General features: G+C 43.4%; 1 long non-coding RNA gene across 1 annotated transcript; it reads left to right on the forward strand.

Moving 5' to 3' along the window:
• The first annotated feature begins 3,810 nt into the window (after positions 1-3,810).
• LOC122459380 lies at positions 3,811-5,767 on the forward strand. Its single transcript, XR_006280034.1, has 3 exons — positions 3,811-4,014; positions 4,795-4,880; positions 5,643-5,767. It is a non-coding gene; the product is annotated as an uncharacterized LOC122459380 (long non-coding RNA).
• Positions 5,768-15,264: the final 9,497 nt, after the last annotated feature.

Raw genomic sequence — 15,264 nt, forward strand, 5'->3', positions numbered from 1 at the left:
GAACAGCTTCTATAGATTTCCTAATGTTAGCTTGGCATTGAAGGAGACTTATGCAGCCGCTCTGGGGGTATAAAATTCTCACTCTGTATATAGATGGCATAAAATTTGCCAAAGTACAGAAGTGATTTAAGAGCCTTCAAAAATACTACCCTGTAGGTCATTGTCTGAACTCTAGAAAACAAAATATGTGGAAATTGTGGACATCAGTTGTGGTAGTCCAGAGACTTTGTACTACATATTTCAAAAATGGTCTTGAAGTAGAGGTACTGGCTAAACATTATGCCTTTGCCATAGCTGACTTAACTTGTATGGCTTTATCTGTGAAGAGCTCAAGGATTTCACAGAGGATGTGCTAGTTCAGCTGAGCACAATTACAATCATTTATTCAATTAGTTGGTCCTGAAATGACTCATAGTACAGCTGCTCAGATTTAAATGCAGCTAATGGATTTAAGGGATTGTTGGCGTCTTTGTCAAGTCAAACTGGTGAAGTGGGACACTTTGCTGAGCCTGATGTATCACAATATCAAAAGAATTAGTAAGATATCAGAAGGCAGGGAAGGAGGATTTGGACATCAAGCCTGAGGAAGTAGTGCAGACCCACTCTCTTTCTTACAATACCATACATAAACCTATATGATTGATGCAAGTTTAGGGCAAGAAGGATGTAAAAGAATTTAACCTGCAATTTCATGGGATAATCATTTCTCACAGTAAACTGGTAATTGTATCCAGTATAAATTGTGCACCCTTGCTGCCAAAATGTAATACCTCTTTAGAAATAGCACATTAAAGACTCCAGAAGGCTGCATTCTTGGAAGTGACTTGATTCTGAGCCTCTTGCATGTACGGTACACTGTCAGCCACTCACCAAACCAGTGGAATTCTGCTTGGAAAAAAATGATTAAAAATTATACAAAACGATTCCTAAGAAATAGCAGAAAATATCATCATTGTTCTACTTTCTTCCAGACTTCACACTCGCTTAAAAATACTGAAGTTGTTTATGAACAAACAGGAAATGTTCTACTCAGACCACCAAGCATAAAGAGAGGTTTACATGGTGTTGGTATCATGATCCTTCTTAAAAAAAAAAAAAATCCAAAACTTTTTTTTTTTTAGAATCATTCCAACAATGACCCACACTCCCATGATACGGCTCTAAACTACACAAAAGAAACTAACAAGACATACTATGCCAAACCTGCAACCATTAAATCTTTGGGTATATTTTCCTTTCTCTCCCCCAGTCTAATGTCATTATCCCCCCATGTTCTGTCTTGTACTCAACTTCCTAGACTAAGTTTTGCATCCTATATTTTTTGTATTTAAAATGCTATATACGATTCTTAAATTATCAAAAGTATTTGTCTTTACTGGAATGTGAAACTAGGACCCTAAGAATGAAAAGAGCTCCTATGTCACTTTAGTAAGAGAAAAAACTTATTAGCAGTTGCAGGGGCTCATATCCTCTTCCTGGGTATCCAGCTGCTAAATCATGAGATCACTGCAAGTTATCATTTGGCAAGTAATAAACCTGAGTGATCACTATAATGCCTGCAATTAGTCTTGGCCACTCCATGCCCCCTATACTAGCAGGAGGGTGGAGTGGCACAGGAGCCACTCTACTGACTCCTATCCAGGACTAGAGAGTCACCCTATGCTGGCTAATCTCCCATGAATACCTACTCAACTTGAGGGTCATCTTGTGCTGGCAGCAGAGCACAAAGAAGCCTGAATGCAGGGGGAGAATTTAGGTCTATTGGGGTATGTTTACACTGCAATTAAACATCCACAGCTGGCTGATTTCAGCTGATATGGGCTCATGGGGCTCAGGCTATGGGGCTGTTTAACTATGGTTTAGATGGTCAGGTGTGGGCTCAGGCCTGGGCTGGGTCCCAGTGCCTGAAGCCGAACATCTACACAGCAATTAAACAGCTCCATAGCCCAAGCCCAGTGAGCTCAAGTCAGCTGACACGGGCCAGCCGCGGGTGTTTAGTTGTTGTGTAGACATAGTCTTGGTGTCCACAGAAACTAGCACTTTGGTAAATACACTGGAATTACACCAACGATGACTCTGACTCAGTGAAGTCAATGGAGTTAGGCTAGGATTTAATTTAGTCTATTACCTTTTTACCATGGTTCTTACTCCTCATTCACATAGTAGTTTAAAGCAATTAGTCTAATTATAATGGAAGATTACAGTTTATGAGGCACAGCTTGAAAGTACAAACCCACAAACTTTTCATTTAAATGGTAAAATTTCTTTGAATAGCTTAGATGAGCAAAGACAGACCTGTGGTTATATATTTTAAGATGTTCCTTTTACATTACAATGGATCCCTATCATCAGGCTAATTGTTCTAAACTACCATGTGAGTAATCTGTATTAACAGCGATGAAAGGTAACTCATAATTGCATTTAAAAAAACACTGCATTTTCTTAAAATTTCAGGCTTGATCTCCTGCTAGTCTTCTTTATGTGTGGGACTCTCAACAAAGTCTATGGGAATATTCAGTGGGTAGCTGAATGATGCGGTGATAGGGGTGAACCGTATCATAGGGCATAGTTCTGAAGCCCTTATTAAGGCAAAATTCCAAATTAAGTCAATTAAAGGTTTTGATTTTTCCCCTCTCAATAATGACTACAGGATACGGCCCATGAGTGCATGTAACTCAGCTCCTTTGTGTATATCGAGGCATATGTTGGATGATTCGCTATGGGCTAGATCGGGGTAGGAAAACTTTTTGGCCTGAGGGACATATCAGGGAATAGAAATTGTATGGCGGGCCATGAATGCTCACAAAATTGGGGTTGGGGTGTGGGATGGGGTGAGGGTTCTGGTTGGGGGTGCAGGCTCTGGGGATGAGGCGTTTGGGGTGTAGGAGGGTTCTCTGGGCTGGGATCGAGGGGTTTGGAGAGTGGGAGGGGGATCAGGGCTGGGGCAGGGGGTTGGGGCTTGGGGAGAGGCTCAGGGGTGCAGGCTCCGAGCAGCACTTGCCACTGCTTCTGGGAGCCACTTGAGATATGTCCCTTCTCCAGCTCCTACATGGAGGTGTGACCAGGCGGCTCTGCACGCTGCCCCATCCACAGACACCACCCCTGCACCTCCCATTGGAGCGCCGTAGGGAGCCATTGAAGCACATAAGAGCTGGAGCGGGCCTGTGCTGGGCTTCTGGGAGCCGTGTGGAGCAGCCCCCAGCTAGAGTGTTGGAGCAGGATCATGCCGCGTGGTGCGGCCCCCAACCCAGCACCCTGGCTGGAGCGCTGGAGTGGGGCAAGCCCCAGACCCCACTCCCCAGTGGGAGCTCGCGGGCTGGCTTAAAACAGCTGGGCCGTAGTTTGCCCACCCCTGGCCTAGATGGTCTAATGTGGCTGTAGAGAGGTGCATTCAAGAGTAAGTACTGCCCGTGAACTCGGGAAAGTGTCTGTATTATTATTGGTTTCAGAATAGCAGCCATGTTAGTCTGTATTCACAAAAAGAAAAGAAGTACTTGTGGCACCTTAGAGACTAACAAATTTATTTGAGCATAAGCTTTCGTGAGCTACAGCTCACTTCATCGGATGCATTTGCTTCTGTTCAGTTTCACATTCTTACCTACCTGAATGCATAGTCCAATCAAATGAGGTTGTTAAGGAACCCAGGAAGGGTAAAACAAAGACACAGATAAGATAGCCACTCAGGTATCTGCTTCAAAGGAGTTAAGATAACAGTGGCTGGGCTATCATTGGGAAAAGAACCTATCCGCTGGCACCATTCAGATTAGAATGTTTTTCTCTTCCCAAGGCTAGGGCTAAGATTAAAAGACCCTGAGGGGTTAAAAAGATGCCCCCAGAAGAAAAGGAGGGGGAAAGTGATCAGCTCAGCCGGAAGCTGACCTGGATATAGAGGCAGCATGCAGTGAGAATGACACGTAGACTTGAGAGATAGGGTCTGCAGCTGGCTAGAGACAACAAAGGACACCAAGGCTAAGTCATATCTACCTAGGGGTTTGAGGAGAATACCAAGCAGAGGTAAGACAATATAGGTATAGGTCACTTTGTTATTTTTAAGTTCTCTTCTCCCAGCTCTCTGTACCAAATCATACTTGGTTTTGCAGAAATTTCTTCTGTGTAACTGCATATTATTACTGACCACAGGACCTTGAAGGAGAACTCTGGCAGCGTCTAAGCCCAGTTGAACCTGCTTGGTAACATGGTTGGCAGCCAGGGAGGGGTAACCCAGAGATCCAGTCGGGGAATGATTAGATTGTGGGATCCCAGCCCAGAGAGAAGTAGAAGCATGGGCCTGTCTCTTGAAAGGGGTGCACTCAGGGGACTGGAAAAGGGTCTCAGAAGAGGCAACCAACCCAGGGATCATGACACCTGCCCCACCCGATGCATAACTGAGTTAGGGATTCTTGAATCATGGCTCAGATACGGGGAGGGGCAGAGGGAGAGAACACAGGTGGTATGTCCAGTACCTGCCCACTGTGAGCAAGTGGGTGGAGAAGGGAGTAGAAGGGGAGAAAATGTGGGAGCCATGGTTCTGCCTCTCCATATGTGCTGGGTAGCACAGCTGGTCATAGACATAGACCTCAAGAGGTCATCCAATCCAGCCCCATGTGCTGAGGCAGGATTACATATACCTAGAGTCTAGACTATCCCTGAAAGGTGTTTGCCTAATCTGTTCTTAAATACCTCCAAGGACAGGGATTCTACAACTGCCTTAGGTAACCTGTTCCCATGAAGGGGGAAGCAAGCTACATCCTGGAAAGGGAAAGGGAATGAACTAATTTACCATTTACCCCACAGATACCCTGCAATGGATAGTAGCACAAGAGGAATTGTGATTTCCTGAGTCACAATTTTTTCCTGGAACTCTTTGTCAGGCAACACAGGTACATGCTTTCCCCTTCCGCGGGATTGAGTCTCTTCTAGCCCAGCGTTTCTCAAATGTGGCCACCATGGCCACCAAGGAGTTTTCCTGCAGCCACGACAGCTACCTAGGCAGAGATGGGGGAGGGGGCAAAGCAGCATCCCTTACCTGCAGCCCTCTGCCCACAGCTTCAGCTGTGGGACTCCAGTGGCTCGCTTCAGCCCAGGGTGGCGGGGCTTCAGGAGGGCTGGCCTTACTGGGTGCTGTGGTCCAGAGGCAAGGAGCAGGATGAGCATGGGGTGCCAGGCTGCAGAAGGGAGCTTAGGGCAATGTTGTGGGGAGCAGTGGGGCCTGGGAGCAATAGGGAGCCTGGGGATGTTAGCAGGGACTAGAGTGATGGGGGGAAGATAGGGGGAGGCAGCAGGGGCCAGATGCACCAAAATACAATTGATTTTTATTATTGAGTCTGTAAAAGACACCCTACGTAAATCAATTACAATGCTTTGGATGTGTACATGTGCATATTTTTTGGTTTTCCTAAAGTTATTAAATATTTTAGGAAAATTTGTCAGAGTGAGCACCAGCAAGAGTTGGTGGCTGCACTCTGAGGCCACCAAAATTTGTTATGAGAACCCATACTATTCAAATTGATTATGCCATTGGAAAATGTATACTCTTGCATAAGTTTTGTATAACTTTAACATGCTTGGTTTGGTTTTTTTAAGTATGTGGATGGACATGTTTTCTGAAATGCCAGATGAAAAACTTGTTTTCCTTTCTGTAGAACAGAATTATCCTGTGAAAAATACAGGAGTCTATTATCCACTAAGAAGTGGAATACAAAACAACAAGGATGTGAAGAATCAAGGCTCCTGTAGAATTATAGACTTGGGCTGACAACAAAGTAGAAAGAAAAGGAGTACTTGTGGCACCTTAGAGACTAACAAATTTATTAGAGCATAAGCTTTCGTGAGCTACAGCTCACTTCAATGCATCCGATGAAGTGAGCTGTAGCTCACGAAAGCTTATGCTCTAATAAATTTGTTAGTCTCTAAGGTGCCACAAGTACTCCTTTTCTTTTTGCGAATACAGACTAACACGGCTGCTACTCTGAAACCTGTCATTAAACAAAGTAGAGTGTCTGACCTTGATCTTACCATGGATTATTTGAACCTGAAGTTCATTTTATGAAATGTATAACAGAACTGACTGTGTTTCATTGTGGAACATGTATGTTTTTGTGAAGGTTTCAATACTCAAATTATAAAATCAATCCAATTACATCAAGTGATCACAACTGGAACAAATGAAGTTGATAGTCTGCTTCTTAGAGGCCAGGATTTTCTTTGAAATGACTATTGATGCTATTTGCATCTCTTGCCTTATTGCAGATCTCAGTGACTGATACAACAGATCAGAATTGTCAGACAAATCATTCAAGCAGCGCAGTGAGACTCCAAAAACTTATAGTGCTAGATGAGGGATAAATATAGTTTTGGAATGTAGTTTGATGACTGTATATGCAAAAGTTTGGCAACTCCTGTCTACCTATCAATAATTATTTTATGAAAATATTGTTATTCACTTTGCCAATTTGGGAAAAATGTAATGGTGATGTTTAATTAACCTAAAAGGACCAAAAGGTGAAGTCATAGTTCCCTGCTGACATTTAAAGTTTGTGTATCCTAGAGCTAAGCATAGCCACTAACTATAAACAAAAAATTCTTAAATTTAAATGAAATAAAGCCTCTTTTAATGTCAGATTGCTCTTGATCAGCATATGACACTACAACCATCCTAAAACAAAGACAACAGCCTCAGCTCAGGAGAACATGAATTACTTTTGTACTAGTGAATTAACATAAGGGCAATATTAATCTAAACAACTATTAATTTAATTATTGGAAATCTGAAACCTTTAAGGATTGATTTTGAAAATCTCCCTCTTTTTGTACAAAACTGAGCTCACAACTAATTGCAAATGCAAACACTAACATTTTGGCATCTAAATGTCTATGCCAATGTATATTAATGGTAGTATTTGTATTGCATATATAATTATGGATACATAACTGTGCCTACAGCTATAGAAGACTTTTTGGTTTTTAAGCTTTGTCATTCAACCTTAATGTCTGAAATACAATTCTTGACATACAAATCCAGGTTTTTATCTTGCAAGCACCTATGTAAGTGCTTAACTTTATGCACCTGAACAGTTCCATTGAACTCCAAAACAATTAATAATGTGCACAAGTGTTACAGGATTGGGACCTTAATGATCTAAAGTATGACCTGCAAACATTACAGTGTAATCTTTCTATGTACAGAGTCAGTAGTTTAAAACATAACTAATCAATCGAAAATCAACTTTGGCCATGTCTTCCCAAGTCTTTAACTCAGTTTAACAAATGTGTTTTTATAAATATAGTTTAAAATTCAACTGTGGCTGAAAATGGCTTTAGTTTGTTTTCACTAAGTGTGGATAGCATCTATTTTTGTTATAACTAAATTAATGAACTCAAGCATGAATGCCAGATAGCCAAAACACAAAGGAACTTGTTTCAACCATGGCCATGTTTTAAGACTGCACCCATACTGTTATCAAATTATTTTCAGAGTTCTTCATATGACAACAATCTTAATATATTTTCCCAGAGCTATGAAATATTTTTCCACAAACTGTCAAAATACTGACACCTGCCTTTATCACAAATAAACTAATTTATTTGTTCCCTATGCTCAAACCTCACTCTACATTAACTTTTGCAATATTAAGTGTAGGTGTAAGTGTAGGCTCCAAAAACCTGCTTAACAATTAGTCCCGCAAAGCAGATAAGTGTCCTCATGCCTGACAATGAATCTGTCTCAGAGGTGGAGTAGTTTACTTGGATGCTATGAAGAAAATACATCACAGGGTTTCTCAATATAGCATGGTTGGTGAGTGACCATGTTTACACAACATCCGTTTTCCTAAGCCGCACCCTTACTCATGGAACAAATGCAGTTCTTTGTTTCTGCAGACATATTCCCCTCCCCCCCAGAAATTGTAGTGCGTTTTTTTCTTCTGCATTTTTGGTGTCTAGTGGTTTTCTGCTACCAAAAGATGGCACATTTCTAACTTGTGTGTGTACATTTATATTCATTTGGATCTCCTAAAACCTTTTTTTCCCTCGGACCCTGATTCAGCAAAACACTGAAACTTATGTTTATCTTTTGGCACAGCAAAGCTGAAGCAGGATGAATTTATGTAATTGGTTTAAAGATAAGTGCATACCTATGACTAAGTCTACTTTAGAACCACTTTACCAGTATAGGAATACTGGATCAGTATTGACAAAAGAAATGTTGTTATACAGAGATGTCACATCAGGGGAAGAGGAATCAAAGAAATTGATTGCCCAGAAATTCTTCACTACCAATACTCAATGCTCTGAAAGTTTTGATAATAATACCATGGATTGGCTTATTACAGAAAAGGGTGGGTAAGGTTCTGTGGCCTGCTATATGCAGGAGGTCAGACAAGATGATCACGATAGTCTTTTCTGGCCTTAAAATCTATGAGTCTATTATTACAGTGTGATTAGCTGAGGGATTCACAATTTATCCCATATATTCTACTTTTGAAAATGTTGTATTGCTTGATTCTTACACCTCTGTAATTCTGTCTGCAGCAACGATCAGATTCTATCGCCCTTATCATCTGGAGAGAGTTGGTTACTTCAACAGAAGGTCAGATATTTTGGTACAAACGGACGATGGAGTAATTCATATCCAGCACTTAGGAGGGAAACATCTCTTCTTCGAGTTTTCCCCTAAAAGACGAAGTTCCGACTCTGAAGAGAACTCCACATGGAACAGACCCAGTAATGCCTTCAATATAAATTTCCAGAAACTGTACAATTTCTTATTGCTCCAAAAGACACGGGATAATGTGCCTCTTTTGCCTGCACATATCTAGCACTGAGATGTATGGCGCATTATCATTCGGACTGAATGTACCAAAAATTGTATGCAAATTAAAATGCACCAACAGTACTTTGGTACAAGGAATATAATTTTTTAAAGGATGACTTTTCTTTCCCCGATGGCAGAGAAAATTCCCTAATTCTACCTTCCAAAAAGTGACCAGAACATCCATTAGACATATTTTTCCTCATTTAGCAATGTGAAGGGCCAAATTATTTGGGACTGGAAATTGAATCCTTTTCTCCAAGCCTGAATTCAGGACATGGAGTAGCCACACAATGCAGGGACGTCTTGGCTACGGGGATCAGTATTGTGTGCAGACTCCCTCATCACATCCTGGCGGCCTATCTCTGTACCAATCCCAGGCTGCTGCAGTGAGAACTTCTGTAGACCAGAGCACAGTTCCATAGCACTAACTGCAGAGAGCAGCCTCTCTATGATCTGTCCTTCTCATGTGCAAGAACAGTGACAGTTCAATAGGAAGAGGTGTGTGTGTGTGGGTGGAGCAGGGACTACAAGTGTAACACTGTTATATAAAGAAGTGTTATTTATAGCAGTGGCTATCATTAAGGAAATTTCCTGGGGAGATTTATTTATTTTCTGGGTTGAAAAGATGATGCATCTCCATTATGGCTAAATGCAAAACTTTGTTTTCAAACAGAGCCAATGTGGATTTATAAGAAAATATTGGCCTTTTGACATAGCAAATTCAATCCTCGTTTGAGACAATATATGCTACATGTAAGTTTTGGGTGAGTTTTTAACACTTTAAAAATGGTGCATTAAGAGACTGGACAAACCATTTAGTTATTTTCAGGATTCTAGCAAGAACAGTTAAGATTAGGGTGAACATTGAAACTCACTAACTAGTCACATTACTGTTCTGTCTCTATATTTGAACATCCTAAATGTCTAAAATCACTCACATATCATATGCCATATATTTAGCATACGCACAGGGAGAATCTGTAGCATTCCACATAAATGAAAGACCTCTTCTTTCATGAGAATTATGGAGTGAGATTTTATATGCAAAGGAGTTTTGTTAGGGGAGAATGTGAAATGTTGGTGGAAAGCGAGGAAATGCTACTGAATATATATATATAATATATATATATATATATTATATATATATATATATATATATATATATATATATATATATATTAATTTAAACCCTTTTAGTTTAATTAGAAGTAAGAATAATTATAATATGCATTCACATTTTATTTGTGTTTTCTATTGAATTTATGTTCTCTGGGCTTTCTCACTTTTCTTACTTGAAACACATTGAAAGCAAATTGTTTTGCATGGACATGGTATGGGGGATCAACTTGCAGGATTGGAGCCTTAGGCCTTAATTAGGAAAGCACCCTATTCAGGAAGGGTGCTGAAGCACATGCTTAAGGTTAAGCATTTGCTTACATGCTCTCTTGAATTGGGGTTTTATATACCACAGAGATGGAAATTGCAGAAGACACTGAGGACTTGGCTACACTTGTGAGTTACAGCGCAACAAAGGAGCCCCAGGTGCCCTAGCTCACTACCCGTCCACACTGGCAAGGCACGTAGAGCGCTCTGACTCCGTGGCTACACTGCTGGTACTCTACCTCGGAGAGTGGAATAACGTTTGCTGCGCCCCCGCTGGAGCACCGTCACGCCAGTGTGGACACCCTGGTCCTATAGTGTACTCTGATCAGCCTCCAGAAGTGATCCGCCCTTTAAATTCTCTGGGAATTTTGAAAATCCCCTTCCTGTTTGCTCAGCCAGGCATGGAATGCTCTCAGCGAATCTTTCCAGGTGACCATTCCTCCATGTGCCAGGCAATTCCCAGTATGGAGCAATGGTGAGGTGCTGGACCTCATCAGTGTTTGCGGGGAGGAAGCTGTCCAATCCCAGCTGCACTCCAGCCATAGGAATTATGATACCTTCGGGCAGATATCAAGGGACATGATGGAAAGGGGCCATGACCAGGATGCACTGCAGTGCAAGGTTAAAGTGAAGGAGCTGCGGAATGCCTGCTACAAAGCCCACAAGACAAACAGGCGCTCCGGTGCTGCCCGTGCGACCTGTCGTTTCTACAAAGAGCTGGACGCAAAACTTGGGGCTGACCCCACCTCCATTCCAAGTACCACCGTGGGCACTTCAGAAGCCAGTTCAACAAGGTGGGAGGAGGAGGAGGAGCAAAGCAGAAGCGAGGGTGCGAGGTAGAGGAAGACACCCCGGAATCCCTAGATGCATGCAGCCAGGAGCTGTTTTCAAGCCAGGAAGAAGGTAGCCAGCCGGTGCTTGGGGAAGGACAAATACCAGAGGAGCTTCCCAGTGAGTGGCTTTTATTTTGGGAAGGAAGTTATTTGGTGCAGGCTCTTGGGGTAAGGAGGGTTAGGGCTGCATGCATGCCTAGATGCAGAATAGGGAGTTGATGTGCTCTCTCACATCGTGGTAATCGGCCTCAGTGATCTCTTCAAAGGTCTCATCCAGAACTTGGGCAATGCTCTTATGCAGGTTTCTCAGGAGAGCCACTGTGTTCCTTGTCCCAGTAAGGCTAACTTGTCCACACCACTGTGTGGTGAGGGGCGGGGGAACCACTGCTGCACACAGGCAAGCTGCATATGGGCCAGGGCGGAATCAACATTGCGGTAGAAGACACTCCCTTGCTTCCCAGGTCACCCTCAGCAGCGAGATATCTTCCAGGAAGAACTCCTGTGGAAAATGTGGGGACAGTGTTCAGTCTAGGGGCGCCCTGCTGCTGTTGGCTCTCCCCAGGGCACAGAAATCCAGAGGACAGTACAGCCGTGAAACAATCAGTCATGCTTGACCCCATGCTTACTCACGGTGGGTTATGTGCTCTCGCTTTGGGACAGGCAAATTATGCTGTTGTGTATATTGTGCTTGCCCTTGAGTACGGGGGAATCATTTCTCTGTCCGCAGTGAACAGTTCTGCCTCTGTTAAGTGTTGCATTTTGCCTTTACAGATGCAACCTTGAGATCTCAGCCGTCCATGTTATCACGGGCTGAAAGACTCCAAAGAATCAGAAAGAGGCCACGTAAAAGCAAGGAAGACATGTTGCATGAAGTAATGCAGCATTCAAGTAATGAAAATCGAAAAGTGCAGGAGTGTCGGGACAGTGAAAGGAGGATCTGCCAGCAGAATGAGGAGCACTGGCACAAAAGCGCGGTGCTCTGGCAGCAAAGCATGGATCGACTGATAAGCATAATGGAGCACCAAGCAGACTCGATACAGGTACTTGTAGCCATGCAGGCAGAAAACTACCGTGCGTGACCCTCCTGCAGCCCTTGTTCCAAAACTCTTTCCCTTGTGCCCCCATGTCACCTCCAACCCACTTTCCCCAACATCCGGGTTCTTACCGCCACCAGCTGCCTCCAACACCTGTAGCTTCACCACCCAGCCCTGAAAACTATGACCCTTACCCTCTGCACTCAACCCCCATCACCATGCAGTGTAGTCATCCTGAAGTGCAGCAGTCTTTGCGCAGCACTACAGACAGGAAGGCCGAGTATGATAACAGGACATACGCAAATCTGTGATTGTACCGTTCCCCACCCCATCCTTTTGCCCTTTCTGTTTCCCAAGCAGTTGTGTTTCTTTTCAATAAATGCATTTTCTTTTCAATAAATGGATTTTTTGGCTTTGAAAACTTTCTTTATTATTGCATAAAGTAAAAGATACCTTAGCCCAGGAAAGAAACAGCACTGCAAGTCAGTGTAGCAAACACAGTTTCCTACTAACATTGGAACCACGGCACTTGATTCCCATGCAGTGCACCACACATTCCTGGTGGCTTTCAGCCTCAAATTGCTCCCTCAAGGCATCCCTAATCCTTCTAGCCCCGCGCTGGGCCCCTCTAATAGCCCTGCTCTCTGGCTGTTCAAATTCAGCCTCCAGCTGTTGAGCCTCCGAGTTCCATGCTTAGTGAATTGTTCACCCTTACCTTCACAAATGTTATGGAGAGTACAGCATGTGGATATAACCACAGGGATGCTGTCATCGGCCAGGTCCAGCTTCCTGTAGAGAGAGCGCCAGCAGACCTTTAAACAGCCAAAAGCACACTCCACAGTCATTCTGCACCAGCTCAGCCTATTGTTGAACTGCTCCTTGCTGCTGTCAACTCTCCCTGCATAGGGTTTCATGAGCCACGGCATTAAAGGGTAAGCAGGGTCTCCAAGGATCACAATGGGCATTTTGACTTCCCCTATGGTGATTTTCTGGTCTGGGAAAAAAGTCCCGGCTTGCAGCTTCCTGAACAGGCCAGAAGTGAGCTGTAGCTCACGAAAGCTTATGCTCTAATAAATTTTAGTCTCTAAGGTGCCACAAGTACTCCTTTTCTTTTTTCTGAACAGGCCAGTGTTCCAAAAGATGCATGAGTCATGCACCTTTCCGGGCCAGCCTGCGTTAATATCAATGAAACACCCACAGTGATCAGGGTGTGCCTGGAGAACCAGAGAAATACTCCTTCTGATTAACGTACTCGGAAGCTAGGTGGGCTGGTGCCAGAATTGGAATATGTGTGCCTTCTATTGCCCTTCCGCAGTTAGGGAAACCCATTTGTGCAAAGCCATCCACAATGTTATGCACATTACCCAGAGTCTTGGTTCTTCTGAGCAGGATGTGATTAATGGCCCTGCAAACTTACATCAACACGATTCCAGCGGTTGACTTCCCCACTCCAAACGGGTTAGCGACCGATCGGTAGCTGTCTGGAGTTGCCAGCTTCCAGATTGCAATAGCCACCTACTTCTCCAGCTTCAGGGCAGCTCTCAATCTCATGTTCTTGTGCCACAGGGTGCGGGTGAGCTCCTCACACAGTCCCATGAAAGTGGCTTTTCTCATCCGAAAGTTCTGCAGCCACTGCTCGTCATCCCAGACTTGCATCACGGTGTGATCCCACCACTCAGTGATTGTTTCCCAAGCCCAAAAGCGGTGTTCCATGAATGCCACAAGCAAACTCGTGTGATATGCGTTACTCTAGTCAATATCATCATCGGAGCTCTCACTGTCACTTTGGATCATAAAGAATAACTTGACTGCCAAACGTGATGTGCTGGTGAGACTCGTCAGCATACTCCTCGTATTTTGGGCTCCATTCACGCAGACTGAAAGGGAAGACACAGCACGCAGTCCAAAAAGTATTGAAAGATGGCGCCAAATGTGGACAGAAGCACAGGAATTGCTGGGATGCAAACCGATGCATCATGGGGCATTGGGACAGGACCCAGAATGCCCCGCAACCCCTGCCCCCTTCCTACAAGCCACAGTGCCAGAATGGGAAGAGGTGCTCTGTGGGATAGCTGCCCATAATGCACTGCTACCAATGCCGCTGCAAGTGCCCTAAATGTTGCTGCGCCAGTGCGCTTGTTCCTGTCAGTGTGGACAGACTGCAGTGCTTTCCCTATTGCGCTCTCTGAAGGCGGGTTTAACTCAAAGCATTCTACATCTGTAAGTATAGCCATGCCCTAAGGCTATGGCTACACTACAGAGCTTTCAGCTGCACCGCTGTTGCGCGGCTAGTGCAGACACTTTAAGTAGCTGAGATTCCTGTTGATTTAGTTACTCTAGCCCCCCCTTTAGTGGTGATAGCTATGTTTGCAGGAGAAACTCTCCCACCAACATAGCGCTGTCCACACTAGCACTTAGGTCACTGTAACTTACTTCAGTGCTTGAAAAATATGAATCTTAAAAGCTGAAAAACCAGAAGCAAATAAAAATAAGACAAAGCTTAGATTTTTAAAAATCTCATGAATTTTAAGTCACTTGGGTTTTTGACCCCTTGATGGTGGCCAAGGCTGAGAAATCTGAAAGCAAAATTGACTAGCTAAGGGTTACAAAAAGTGAAGCAGGCTAGTATTCAAGTAGGCCACTTAAGAAGTGAAACTGACTATTATCCAAGCTGAGAGAGATACAAAGAGTAAACAAATAGCACAGGTGGAAAGTATATCACCCTTCAGCCTGAAAATTATTTACCTACTATGTTTATAATAGCAAAGATAGTATATATGGAAAATGATTAGAAGAAAAGAAATATCTCTATTTATTTCAGTTTAACAACTTTGTGCATTTGACTGCAATGGTGCATAGTCAGTTTTAATTTTTCTCTGTAGGGTCAGTTAGAATATCCCGATGCAGGATCAGGGCCTGAGAGCTTGATCCCTGCGTCCCCTTGCCTTCAGTGAGGCTGCTTGGCCACAGAGTCTCATCCTGATGCAGGATTGGGGCTTTATGTTACACTTTTGTTGGCAGTTTCCTCGTTGGAGTGGATCTTTCATAAAGCAACACACCACACAAAAAAGACACGTTTAAAATCAGGAAGATGTGATTGTAAAGCCTCAGAACTGCCAAGGAGACTCAGGGGGCAGGTGTAGTATGCAAAGCCACTTTGAACTTTTTTTTAAATTGACTAGATTTCAAGTGGACAGTGTCC

The sequence above is a fragment of the Dermochelys coriacea genome, chromosome 3, assembly GCF_009764565.3.
Source record: "Dermochelys coriacea isolate rDerCor1 chromosome 3, rDerCor1.pri.v4, whole genome shotgun sequence".
Lineage (NCBI taxonomy): Eukaryota > Metazoa > Chordata > Testudines > Dermochelyidae > Dermochelys > Dermochelys coriacea.